The sequence below is a fragment of the Brassica napus genome, chromosome C4 (assembly GCF_020379485.1).
Source record: "Brassica napus cultivar Da-Ae chromosome C4, Da-Ae, whole genome shotgun sequence".
Taxonomy (NCBI): Eukaryota; Viridiplantae; Streptophyta; class Magnoliopsida; order Brassicales; family Brassicaceae; genus Brassica; species Brassica napus.
Genome location: NC_063447.1, coordinates 42,483,110 through 42,496,809, shown reverse-complemented (window position 1 = coordinate 42,496,809; position 13,700 = coordinate 42,483,110). Strand labels below are relative to the sequence as shown.

The window sequence follows — 13,700 nt, the reverse complement described above, 5'->3', positions numbered from 1 at the left end:
TCCCTACTCTTTTCATTTTTGTAGTGAGGCCTTTAAACTGATTTCTTTTGCGCCCTATTCGTTTTCTATCTACCCTGCCTGCGACTGATCGGGTATCTGGTCAATTTTAAAATATCCGGATCCGGATCCTTATCCAGCGGATCCATAATTTTACTATCCTTATCCGAATTAAAAAAATCAAAATATCTGGATCCGGATCCGGCTTTGACGGATCCGGCTTTGACGGATCCAACATTTTACTATCCGGATCCAGATTTGGCCCCTTCGGATTTTCGGATTGGATCCGGATCGGATCTCGGATCGAATCCGGATTTCAGATAAAAGTTTCAGGCTGGCGCTGCATATATATATGCAAATCCTAGGAAATTGTTTTATTTTTGACAGTTTTGAATGCAAAATAATAACATCTATAAAATCTACATATTTAAGATGAAAATTATATAGTTTAGATACAAATTTATATCTCAAAATATAATATACTTAAATACTTTTTAACTAGACGTTTCCATCTTACATATATTTGTTCGTACATTTATTATAAATATTTGATAACTTCTTCTTTATACTTTCAATCATGTTTATTTTCTCTAATTATTTTTCCTATCCTATTTCATCATCTTAAACATAAATAAGACTACGAAAACGTAACAACGTATCAAACATTTATACACAATAAAATAAAATAAGAAGGTAAATCTTCATTTTAACAATTTTATCTTTTCAAATTAGCAACATGCATAAAATTACGGAAAGAAATTGGAAAAAAAATTCAAAAAAAAAAAAAAAAAACAAGTAAAAATTAAATTAAAAACTAAAATGTTATGATAACTAATGAGAAAGGAAGCAGTTGAAATATTGATTTCTATTGTTTACTCGATAAATATATACATAGATTTATCTTACTATTCATATATTCTATTTTTGATGAAAGAAAATAGGTAAAGAAAATAAGAGGAGCTCAATAACTAGCATCTGAATGCATGTTGTACCCGAGATAAATATATAATAATATATTTAATTATTCATTAAAGTTATAGCGATTTTAGCCAACCTAATTTTTAACATAAGAGTTTAAAACGAGAAGGTGTTCAAAAAAAAAGTTTAAAACGAGAAAATCATTTCACAAATAAGATAACATTAATCTTTTTTGAAACACATTTTTGGAAAACTAAAAAAAAAATATTTTTTTGGTAAAAACAAGAAAACTACTTGCACAATAAAGCACTTATCAATAGGCACTTCCCCTCTATCTCGCGACCTAGAATTCCTTTAATGCCTTTGTGCAAACTGCAAAGTCCACCTCGTTTCAACATTGTTTAAACCCAACCAGATTAACTAAACTTTTATAATCATCTTTTTACTCTAATTATGCCGTCACTTTATCAATATTTGTAATTTTTAGCACAAAGTCATAGTCTTTCATCTAATTGTACTTGTATATATTTCCATAGAAGATTTAAAAAAAAACTCCCATATTATTTTTTCCTTTCAACATGATAGCACCTTTTAAACCATGTTTCTTGTAGACAATTATCTTCTTTACCTCCACTAATCAAACTTTTTTATAAATTTTATTTTATTTTCAAATTTTATTTTTGTAATTCGAAATACTTTTTGAAACTATTTTTCAAATTTTTATTTTCAAAATTTTAATATTTATTTTCTATTTTATAAATTTTAAAACTTAATCTCAAGTCTCCACCCTTTAACTATAAACTCTAAGGTTTGGATTAGTTAACCATAAGGGTATAAGTGTTTATTTACCTCTTTAATAAAATATTTTGGTCATTTTGATCTTTAGAGTCTATATTGGTGACAAAAATCTTTTTAGTGCTATCATAGGGTATTTCTCTTATTTGTATATATTATCGACAAGTTTTTTTGATATATTTGATCATTTTATTTATACATATACAATATTTTTTTGTTGTTATTATATAATTTCATTCCGATGGACTGGATCAATTTTTATTAAAAATTGTGGAACTAAACTATAATTAATATATCATGGGTTTCTCGGATTGGACATTAAACAAATTATGACACAAAAACCATATTTTCTTCCACCAAACACATTCTTTAAAAGAGTAAACAGTACTGTTTTCACAGTTGAATTATTTTGACATTTATCTTACATATGGTTTTGAAAGGTTTCAGATCAACCATCGAATTGATACATGTCATTTTAATGATGTTAGTCGTATGCTTAAGGAAAACTTACATTTTTGTAATTTAAAGTCATTTAAAAAAAAATTCAAAATATAACATATAAGAAAAAATCTAACATATAAGAAAAATATAACATATAAGATTTCTTCATTTTTATAATTTAAAGTCATATTGAAAAAATTAAAATATAACATATAAGGTTTTCTCATTTTTGTAATCTAAAGTCACTTTAAAAAAAATCAAAATATAACATATAAGAAAAAATCTAATTTTATTATATGGTTAATGTGATTTTTTAATTTTTTTAATAATATAAAATTAAACAAAAATGAAGAAGGATGCAAAAATTGTTATCAAATTTTTATTATTCATAGTCATTAATTGTCATATATATTTGTTAATCATAATAGGTAATTCCGTAGCTTTTATTTAAGGAAAAAAACTTCTTATATTTTGGGTTAATATAATATTTTTTAGCAATTGGATTTGGACCAACATTTTTCAATTGATTCTTAAGCTGCCACATATGATAAATTAACATCTTAATTAAGTGATACCTAAGCAGAGTTTCTTTTTAATTATACTACAAGAAAACATGTCATTTCCGACTGCAGGCTGCAACTGATTACGTAGTCACTAAATTTTACGACTTACGTCCGACTGTTTTGCGACTAAATTGCGACCACAAAGAAACAGTCGTTCGTCAGTCACATATTAACGATTGACTATTTCAGTCGCAAATGAGTCGTTACTTAACGACTGATTTGTGACAACAATGTTGTCGGTACGAATCAGTCGCAAATCAATCACAATATGTGCGACTATATTGGGACTGATATTCATGTTCATATATCAGTCGGTAAAAACTAGTACAAAACACGTGATTAAAGTTTTGTTGTTGGGATACCAAATTTTTACCAGACAGTCGTTAATTAGTCGCCTTTTCATTATTTACCCTAAATCTAATTCCCTAAACCATAATATGCTTTTAAACCTTCAATGGTCAAAAATGTGATGTCTAGCCTAAACCCTTTTTACAAATATTAAACTTTGTGATGAATATATTTGGTTTCTATTTTAGTTAGGGATTATGGTATGAGATTTAAATTTTAGAGATTGTGGTTTGAGATTAAAACCTTATAGTCAAGAAAATGTTAAAAATAAAACAATTTGGTTAATAAATTTAATTTTGTTAAAATGTTATATTAGACTATTAAAATGTATAAAAAGAGTTATTAAAAATATAACAACCTGGTTAGTAAATTATAATAGGTACAGAGCAAGCAGTCGCAAAACAATCACTAAATTATAACTAGCGACTGTTTTGTGACAACTTGTTGTTTGTAGTTGTAAAACAGTCGCTAATTAATGACTGTTTTGTGACTACTTACTCTATACCCTAAATTCTAATTTTAACATTTATACCCCAAACCCCAAATTCAAACCTATAGATAAACTATAAAATATTATATTTTCAATCTTATAATCAAATTAAACTTCAGACGAAATATTTGTTTTAAAAATGATATCAAAATATAATAATTGGATATAAACCTAGTATATACTATATTGCTGTTGTGAAATGTTGTTCTTTTACACATTCCCTTTGTTGTTATAGGATGAGAAGGTTTGTATCGTAGATCATAAACACACTCCTTATTTCAATAAATCATATATACAAATCTTTAACCTATATCATAATCATATAAACTCTAAATCATAAATCATACAACCAAAATATAACTACATTATATATATATACAAATCTTTAACCTAAACTCATACCATGAATCCAAACACACTCCTTATTTCCCTAAAACATAATAACTCTTCAAAACTAAACTCTTAGTTACTAAATTATAATTACTATAATTATAAACTCAAATTTTAATCTTTTTATCTTAAATCTTCAATTCAAACTCCATACTCTAAAAATACATTCAAACAAATTCTAAACACAAACATCATATATTCTCAAATCCAAAACATATACTTTCAATTAGTTAATCTTGAATTATAAACAAAATCATTAAATTGTTTTTGGTAAAAAAATCATTAATTTTTTTTTTTATGTTATACTTTTGTAACTATAGATATTTTATATGATATAAATAAAATATAAAAATCTTTAACACTCAAAACCCAAAGCCATATTTCCAAATTTAACAACTATTTCTATTTACAAATATTTTAAATCCATAATATAAAAGTAACGATTTGCTTTCAACAAGAAAATTTGTCAGAAAAAAAAAAAGTAAAAAAGATCTATCGATCCTCGGTAACACAAAGAATGGACTCTTATTGGTCAATACAACGAGGGTGAGGATAACATCTTTTTAATCTAAACCGTTAATATAACCTGATCTAATGGATACAATGTTGTACCATTTAATATTTTATTTTTTATTTTATTGACTTTCTCTGTAACCCTCTTTCTCTCTTCTTCTTCTCCGCTTTCGCTGAGTCCACTCTCTGCTCCTCCGCCATCCAGACTACTCTCTCGTCCTCTGACATCTATCACCTTTCTCCTCCTCCGCCGTAAATATTTGCCATCTTCCAGACTCATCTCTCCTCCTCGCCGTTCAGTCTTCTATCTTCTCCTCCGTTGTCATGTCTCTTCTCCGCTCCTTCACAGTTCAGGCTCGTCAAAGGTTCGTAGTGAAAGCGATATCTTATCCATCTCAGCACACCAACATCTCTAATTTTTGTTATGTCTTAAGTTTTTCACTTGTTAAATCTGAGCTTGAAACTTCTACAGGTATAATCATCCTGACACAAGCTTCACAGCTAATCAAAGCAAGAAGAAGAGGACGCAAATTTGGAAGCCGAGAAAGAAGAAGAAGAAGAAGGCGGGGGTGGATGCAATAGGCGGAACCGTAGGATGCGATGGACGGGGACGAGCTTGACGGGCCCAGAGGATGCAATGGACGGGACTAGCTTCACGGTGGTGGATGTGTTGTGTGGCGGTCATTCCGTCACCGCTTCCTGTGGAGTGACGATGATTATGTCACCGTCTCCGGTGGTGGCGTGGTGCACGGGAAATACAATATATATTTTTGTATATGTATTTCTTTGTATATTATAAATAATTAATAAAATTAATTTGGTTTTTTATATTTTTGTTTTTTTTTTGTTTCTTGCTACTATTTAGCGACTGCAATATTATGACCGAAAAGCAACTACGGTTTCTCGAGTCGCAAGAGCAGTAGCAAGTTAGGGGGCGACTGGTTTTCCCGCTACCACCCTCAAACGCAGCTTTTGCGGTTGGTAGCGGTTGTCGGCGGTTTGCAACAATCACTCAAATCGCTTTAAACCGCCTCAAACCGCTCCGAATCTCATAAATTCAAAAGCTGGCTCCAGCTAGCGTTTGCGGTTGCGGGCGGTTGCGGACCATTTTGCGACGGATTTACGACGGTTGATTTTTGCGACACAGTGATTTGTAACTACGTGTTTCGGTCGCAAATCAGTCGCAAAACGTAATTTTGTTACTGATTAACTACTAATGCCGTAGTCCTAAACTATATAAACTTAAATCATTGAGTTACTGATTAACTACTAGCTCAATGACATTGACATAATTAAATAATATATGTAAGTTGTGATGGATTGTTAGGGCAACCCCAACGATGAGAGCCCCTTCTATGATATATCTATAAACAATATTGTGATGTAATTAATATATTTCATTAAGAATAAAAAGACTAAGCCAATGACAAAAGTACACCTGGAATATGAGAATCTAACAATGTTCTAAAATGTTTGATTCATGCGAAATCGGCCGATTCATACATTAACAGAAGACTGCGGTCCCGATTAGTACATAAACACGAATTATGTGCTAAAACATACATCAACATAAAATATATTCAAATTTCATACATGGACAAAGATATTTAGGTTTACTCATATATTAACCGTGTCTCCGTTAAATAAATGGTAACGGATGCTGACATGACATGGCTTTAACGGATGCTGACATGATTATAACATTTTATTTAATAAATAAAAAAATTAAAACAAATAATTTAATCTGTCGTTGGGGGCACCGAACCTGAGTTCAATCCTTAATGAATCATGCGTTCAGCATTGTGCCACAACAAGTTATTGATCGTATTATCTAGTGTGTCATACTTATATCTAATATATTTTGTTCATATATTTCTAATAATCTAGAATTAGTTCCACAATATATATATATATATATATATCTATATATATATATATATAAATTCTCTGAAAATATGTTTATTTACCTAAATTATTGTTATTGTGTTCTAAAAAAAATTAAATTTTTTTTTAAAAAAAAGAAAAAGTATTTTCAAAATTTTAAAAGAAAATATGAAAAACAATTGAACAAAAATTTCTAAAAAATTATTATAAAAAATTTGAATTTGAAAACAGATAATTCAAAACTATTTTAAAAATATTTTTATTTTTATTATTTATTTAAATATAGAACTATATTTATTTATATTTAAATTATTTAAATAAATAAAAAAATATAAATTAAAACTAAAAAGTATTTTTGAATATATTTTTTCAAATTCAAACCTTTTATAATAATGTTTTGAATTTTTTTTTCAATTTTTCAAAAAATATATTTTCATATTTTCTTTTTAAATTTCGAAAATGCTTTTTGATTTTTAAAATTTTTATTTTGAAGTTTTGATTTTTTTAAGAACACAATAACAATAATTAAGGTAATTAAACACAATTACTTAGAATTTATATATTTGTACTTTTGTAGGACTAACTTTAGATAATTAGAAATATACGAAGATAACACATTAGATATAAATAAGACACAATAGATAAGATAACCTATAATCTGGTTTGACACAACGGTTCAGTGTTTGATTCATTATCTTTGGAACTCGGGTTCAATTCCACCCAAAAGCCACGTCAGCATCCGTTAAAGCCACATCAGCATCCGTTACTAGGGTTGGGTTCGCGGGTCAACCCGCCCCGCATGACCCGCCAACCCGCGGATCGACTCTATTTTTTAAACTCAAAATTCCGACCTGCATAACCCGCGAAAGAAAAATCGTAAACCCGCACCCGTTAAGATTGCGGGTAACCCGCGTGGCCCGCAGATAATATTAAATTTAATAAATAATTATTTTTATTATCAATTAATTACTTTTTATAATAAAAATTATACATTTATAATTTAAATTATATAATTTCATTAATTTATATATTTTTTACATATTTTTATTTTTATTTTTATTTATTTTTAAAAAAATTAAAAAAAAAATAATTTTTTTTTTATTTTGCGGGTCGGCGGGTACCCGCGACTCAAATTTCGTTGATCCGCACCCGCCCCGCTAAAAATTGACTCAACCCGCACCCGCACCCGCATGCTGAAATTTGTAAATCGATCGACCCGCACCCGCCCCGCGGCGGGTCAAACGGGGCGGGACCCGCGGGTAATGATCCAAATTCCCAGCTCTATCTGTTACCATTTGACTAACAGAGAGGCGGTCGATGTATGAAAAAACCTAAATATCATTGTTCTTGTATAAAATTTGAATATATTATGTGGTGATGTATGTTTTAGCACATGATACGTGTTTATGTATTGATCGGGACCGCGACATTCTGTTGATGTATGAATTGACGGATTTATACGAGATGTATTCTCTCTTCATATTTGATTACTTTTAATAAAATAACTAGGCTAAGACTTGCGACTTGCGCGGAATGAACATTATATATAAAATTATTTATGTATTATGTGTTTTACATATTATGAAATAATAAATATATATTGAATAATTAAAAATCAGTAACTATTACTTATATAATTAAATTGGTGCGAACATATAAATCAATTTTATCAATCAAAACAATATTTTTTTTCTATTTGATAGGATATATAATTAAATTAAAATGATATTCACATACATAGTATATGCTATAAAATTTAAAATTACTGATAACAAAATTTTCATTGTGTGACTAATAGTTTTAGCAATATATAATTAAAAAAAAAAATTAAGTTGTCAATGTTTGTTCAAAGTTTCTATCAAAAAAATTGGGGATTTTTCATGTTTATCACTTTGTTGTTACCATTATTTATGTTTACTATCATTAAAAAGACATTTTCAAAAATATTTTCTTCATTAAGAGGCAAAGAGGACTCCTATACTCTTACTATATATATATAATAAATAATTATTTAAATATACAAAAACATTTTTAAAAAAATCTTTATGTTTTCGAAATATAATTTTTTAAATTTTAACTTTTTATAATTATTTTTTCAATTTTTATTTTTGAAATTCAGAAATTATTTTTGAAACTATGTTTAAAAATTGAAAGTTTTCTAAGTATCTAATTATATATTTATTAGAACCCTAAACTCCACATTGGTAAAATCTTACCCCACCCCTCAACTCAAAACTCTAAATCTAGATTAGTTAACCCTACGGTTATAAATTTATTTTCCCACTTTAAAAGTGATGGTAAAAGTGGTTAAGGTAAACATGAAAACTGATATTATGAACGTGGTATTTTTAGTAATTTTCCAAAAAAATTGTTCAAAATAAATTTCAAAATTAAAATATTTATGTATTTTATATGGTATATAGTTTAATTTAAAACGATATATATATATATATATATATATATATCTTTTAATATTATAATTAATTAAATTAGACTTTTTAGTTATATGATTTTGTAATCATTTGTATTTTTTCATAACAAAATTTTTTAAACCATGGATCAAAAATTTAAAAAAATTTAACTGTGGATCACAAAATTTGAATGTAAAAATTATCATCACTAGGATAATTCTTAGAAGGGACATTTGCTAAAACCAACTCAAATATTCAAGTCAAACCTAAAAGTGTACTCCACTTTCAGTCAAATGCAAAACCAACTTAAAGGGGTAGTGAAAATACTATTTAACCCTTATGACCAAACAAAAAAACAAAAATGTATTTTACGTTTCTATCATTCGGAAGTCTACACGTAATAAAAGAAGTCTACACTCTAATTTGATCTAGTAATTTAATTTTGAAAATGTATAAAAATAATTATTTTTAACTAATCATCAATATAATGGATACTATGAAGTATATAAATTAAAATTTCATATAATTGAACAAATTTGAAGAACATATACTAATTTAGTCATCATGTGTTAAACAATGTTCATAGTTTAGAAACAAAAGATTCTAACATGTTATGTCTTTTAGTGGTTGATTTCGTAGGGTTAGATTTTAGATTTTTTTTTTGTTTTATTAACTTAAATCTGCATATTAATGTTTAGTAGTTTATATTTTGTATAATTGAGACTTTTTGATTATCAAGCAAAACATTTAGGGTTTGAGATTTTTGGTTTAGGGTTTCGTAGACCTACAATAAAGTCTATTTAGCTGGAGACGTCATTTTTAGTCTATTTTATTGGTTTTTACAAAAAATCTTTAATTTTAAATTAAATTTACATACTTATGAATAAGAATGTTAAATCATATATTATAACTATTAAAAATAAATAAACAAATTTAGGAAATCATTTATTAATTTTTGTAAATAATAAAGGGAAAGAAAAAAAATCGTTGTAGACTTACAAAGAAGTCCACACATAAAATATAACCTAACCGAATTTAAACCGATATAATGTTAACCTAATCGAATTTAAACCAAACCTTTTTTAACCTAATCGAAGTATAATATGCTTTTCCTATTTTTATATTTTAATGATTCATAGTTTATGTTTTGTATATTTGGATATTTGAAACAATAATTGACATTTTTTTGATTATCAATCAAACATTTAGGTTTTGTAATTTGTGGTTTAGGATTTAGTAGACTTACGATAAAGTTTATTTCACTGTAGACGGCTTTTTCAGTCTACTTTTGTTGGTATTTACAAAAAAATAATATTATTTTTAAATTAAATTTTGTTATTTAAGATAAAAATTTGATATTTTATAGTTTAACTATTAAAAATAAAGAAAAAATTTAATAAATTATATATTAAAATTCTTAAAACAATAACTTATTAAAAGAATGAAGAAAAAAATTAAAGTTACATATTATTTTTTAAATAATAAAAGATAAGAAAACAAAAATTCTAGTAGACTTATAAATATGTCTACCAAACCGAAAATATTTTAATCAAAATAATTTAACTTAACCACAATTAAACCATAAAATTTTAACTTAACCGGATGTAGTACCCAACATATTAGAACATGATTATTAGGGGTTCTCAGGGTGGATTTCTTAGCGGAATATAAGAACCCGTCTCTTAACTTTTAACTAAAAAAAGCTAAGAACCGGTTCTTAACTTTTTTAGTTAGAGCATGAGCATTGGTGAACACCCCCCCCCCCCCCCCTTGGGGTTCACATGATTTTTGTGGGTCTATGAATAGTTATGAACCTGTATTTGTCTTTTTCTGCATTGGTGAACCTGAAGAAAGAGTTCATAAGACTAAAATAATAATATTTTTTTTTTTTTAAAATTCAAATTATTCAGAATACATGAATAAAATATTAAAAATATTATTAAATTTGTGAAAACTATTTATTCAATACATTAAAAGAGTAGATTACATAAATTGAGAAATTGAAAAATATACAAAGCTTATTCATCTTCATCACCAAACTGTTGCCAAATATTTTCCATTAAATCAGCTTTCAAACGAGCATGCTTCTCTTGATCTCGAACTTCTCTGCGCATGCCTAACATATCACCAGCTTGAATACTTTCTCTGCTTGTCACCTTTGAACTTCTGCTTGACTCTCCTGATTCGAACTCAGAAGTATTTATTTGAGCGTATCCGTGTCGTTCGTTCTCTACTATCATATTGTGCAATATGACACAAGTTCTCATTATCTTACCTATCTTTTCCTTTTCCCATTGTAGAGCTGGGTTTTTAACAATTGCAAACCTCGACTGTAATACTCCAAAAGCCCGTTCGACATCTTTTCTGGCGGATTCTTGCTTTTGTGCAAATTTCTCGGCTTTAGGACCTTGAGGAAGTGGGATGGATTGGATAAATGTTGACCAGTTTGGATAAATTCCGTCAGTAAGATAGTAGGCCATACGATAAGTGTGGTTGTTGACCTTGAACTTAACTTTAGGCGCTCGACCATGTAAGATGTCATCAAAAACAGGTGACCGATAAAGAACATTGATATCGTTGAGTGTACCTGGTAAGCCAAAAAAAGCGTGCCATATCCAAAGATCTTGTGATGCCACGGCTTCTAAGACAATTGTCGGCTTTCCTGAACCCCGTGTGAACTGACCTTTCCAAACCGTTGGGCAGTTTTTCCACTCCCAATGCATACAGTCGATGCTGCCTATCATTCCCGGAAACCCCCGTACACTACAAGAAAACATAATCTTAACGAGGGCGGTTTTCCTCGCTAATTCGTCGCAAAAGAGGCTTTACGACGAATTAGCGAGGAAACGTGTTTGATCGTTACACGTCCGTCGTAACACATATTTCCTCGCTAATTCGTCGTAACTTAGCGAGGAATATATTTCGTCGTAAAGACGAAGTAGAACGATTCGTCGTAAAGACGTCGCTACAATTCCTCGTAAGGACGTCGCTACAATTCCTCGTAAATAACTCGAAAACAGTTCCTCGTAATCTACACGTAAATACCTTGAAATATTTTCCTCGCAAAATACACGTAACAACCACGAAATTATTTCCTCGTAAAATAGTCGTAAACATTTCCTCGTTATTTCCTCGTAAAGAATTCCTCGTAAAATACTCGTAAACTGTTTCTCGTCATTTCCTCGTAAGATTTCCACGTAAAGAGGTCGTACTTTAGCTACGAATTTACTTCGTTTTTATTATTTTACAGAATTTTAAAATATAATTAAAAAATAATTAAAATTATTTAATTTAATAATAAATTAAAATTCAAAATAAAAATAAATTCATATGAAAATATTTTATAAATAAATAAGTTTTGAATTTATATAATACAACAACAAAAAAAAACTAAGGGTCGTTCATCGCCCGGTAGAATTCATCACTCCTCCTCGTAACATCCGCCTCGTTATGTACGTCGTCGGATGACTCGCCATGAATGGGATGTTGTTGTCGCATGTTCCTCAACATGGACTCCCATTCCGGATTTGTGGCCGCAATAACGTCCAAGAAGCCCTCGACTCCACCCATACGAGATTTTGTCGCGGTCAACTCGTTACGCAGCTGAGCGGACTCTCTACGCAGCTCCGTGACTTCATCATCCCGTCGCTGACCATAAGACGATGTCGCTCTCGGAACATCGTTGACGGAACCAATACCCAACGTCCGTCCCTTTTTTTTAGGGACAACCTTAAAAACAAAAAATAAATATTGTAAGTAAATATTTAAAGTTAAATTAAATGAATAATTAAAAGTTAATTTTTTTGAAAATTTACCTCCTCGTAAATCTTATCCACTTCAAGTGTGGATAAGGTGACGGGTAATCCGTCGGTAGACTGCTGGGTCAGCTGAGTCTGGCGGTCTTCAACCCGAGCAACTACGTCGTTGTAGATTTGCTCGGACTTGCCATCTACAAATACGCCCGCCTTGTTCTTGTGGGTCCTCTCGTAAAGTTCCATAAGAGACGGGAGATGTCCCGTCTCTTTGGCCTAAAAAACAGTTAAGAAAGTTAGAATAAATTAATATAATTATTAAAAAATTATTTAATAAAATATTTAATTACCATTTCCAAACGGACACCGGCGTGGGGTTTTTGGCCCGTAGTGTGAAGCATCGGCCCGTTCCCGTGCTCATCGACCGTGTTACGGGAGTTAGAGCAAGCCTGGGCGATTCTAATCGAATCAGGAAGGCGCCAATAACGGATGAGGCCATCCCACACGTCCGTGGTGAGCTCAGCGGGTTTGCCACGCTCATACCCCTTCACGATCCAGTCACCCTTCCAGTTGGAGACCGTGTCCAACAAGCGAACTTTCGCTTTCGCGTTAAACTTCTTCCTCACCCTCTCAGTGATCCCCAAAGCCCAATTATATTTTTGCTGTTGGAAAAAATAAATTAACAATTAGTTTTTTAGAAAGTATATATATAAATCATGAAAAAATTAAAATATATATAATTAATTAATAGAAACTTACAGCGTAAATTTTGAACCACGTCTTTCTGACGTAGTGAGGCGTCTTACTCCAGTTTGGATGTGGCATGGAGAAGTAACCCTTGATCGTGTCGGTTACGTCCGATGCAAGACATCCGTCAACCCCCCACCTGGAAAATACAAATTTAAAATATAAATTATTTTTTAATGTTATAAAAGATATTTAAACGAATTAAAAAAATTAATGCAACATACCAAAACGTTCCGTCCGGTCGGTCTGGGTCGATGACTGGTAAACCTTCTCTGCCTGGCAGACTGAGAATGTCCTCTACCGTGTACTGCGAGTAAGGAGCACTCGGAGGCACCATCAGATCAGGATGAATATCAGCGACCATCGGAGGTGCCATCGGAGGAGGCACAGGAGGAGGCATCGGAGGAGGCACATGAGGAGCCGATGGTGCACTAGAAGAAGTAGACCCAGA

General features: G+C 30.1%; 1 long non-coding RNA gene across 1 annotated transcript; it reads left to right on the top strand.

Moving 5' to 3' along the window:
* The first annotated feature begins 2,503 nt into the window (after positions 1–2,503).
* LOC111201875 lies at positions 2,504–5,283 on the top strand. Its single transcript, XR_002654820.2, has 2 exons — positions 2,504–4,820; positions 4,928–5,283. It is a non-coding gene; the product is annotated as an uncharacterized LOC111201875 (long non-coding RNA).
* Positions 5,284–13,700: the final 8,417 nt, after the last annotated feature.